This window comes from Priapulus caudatus, unplaced genomic scaffold (genome assembly GCF_000485595.1).
Source record: "Priapulus caudatus unplaced genomic scaffold, Priapulus_caudatus-5.0.1 Scaffold594, whole genome shotgun sequence".
In the NCBI taxonomy this organism is placed as follows: Eukaryota; Metazoa; Priapulida; class Priapulimorpha; order Priapulimorphida; family Priapulidae; genus Priapulus; species Priapulus caudatus.
Genome location: NW_014577655.1, coordinates 49,098 through 50,479, shown reverse-complemented (window position 1 = coordinate 50,479; position 1,382 = coordinate 49,098).

The following is a 1,382-nucleotide window of genomic DNA, read 5'->3' as shown; positions in this document are numbered from 1 at the left end:
GTCACTAGCACTCAAATAGCACTCACCCAGGAGTGAGGCTGCGGATTTCCCAGACTTAATTTTCTCATCAAATTTTGGCACCAATATAGACGCAAGTGTGTACGTTCTTGAGCATATTCGGTCCACTAATCACTGGCCTACCTTGTACTGAAATTAGTTTACAGATATTTGCTATATCGTATTGCTGTAAATTTTAATCTTGCACGAGCTGCTCTGGTTGTATCAACCATTGAGCTATTTTTTAACGAACCAGATGTGCCTCGCAAGAGGTTTAATGTACCTTATTACCTGACACCATAGAACGCACGTTATGTATAGTAATAATATGGTAATTATTCGCTCCTGTTTTTTGCAATCCATCGTCACACTGACAGCTGCCATTGCTGCAATGCTTTGGCTGACCGATCATCCGATGCAACGATGCCTTTGATAGCGGCCCGCCGATTTTATTACACTAGTTTGAAGTGTTGTTTTTTGGGTTAGAAATGAACATATGTATAGGACGTCTTGCTATACACAAATGAATTTATCAGCAGAACACCAGACACCAGATGAGCCCTGTCGCTCTGCAGCACTTGTTAATTCATACACTTGTGTGGGGTGTCAACTATACTGTCTGTACGTATGATGATGCTGATAATTGTGTACAGACGTGTGGTAGTACTATATACGTTCTCATATCACGTGTTACTTTCTTAATACTTTTGAGTTTTGTCAAGCAGTTATAGTAGGAGTCTCAAAATGAGCGAAAGGAATTTTCTCAACATGGACAGGCTCACAGATCGGATGCATCTGGGATTTTTATCCACGTTAATATGTTTGGGTATTTTAAAAGCTGACTATTGCAGTGTACATGTTATTGACCTGTTATTTTTTTACAGCTGCTATATTCGATATGGGCAAGTGCGAAGAGCTGGTACAAAGAGCAGCCATTGGATCTAATCAGGTGTGAAAAGCATATGTGCTCTGTTGTCCACCCTTTGATCAATCTCAATCATGTCTGGTCTGCTACAAACACACTACGGGTGTAATTATCAATTCACTTAATGGTATTATTGAGTGCATTATTGGTTTGCAGTTGATCAGTCTGATCTCATAATCACTCCCAATATTAGCCCCATGAACATATGTATATAGTATTCTGTATATATATCAGTGCTCGAAATAAGCGTTGTCCGGTTGTCCGAGACAACCTAACCAATCTGAGACATTGTCCGGTGGACAACCTAGAAACCCTATCCCTAACCCTAACACTAACTCTAAACCGACTCGGCTATCTTATATATGCGTGGTACCCAATTAATCTATGGTGTATAACCTTTTGCTTTCAATATTTTGCATCTGAACTGACAATCAATCCCAACCAACTGGTATAGGCTAGC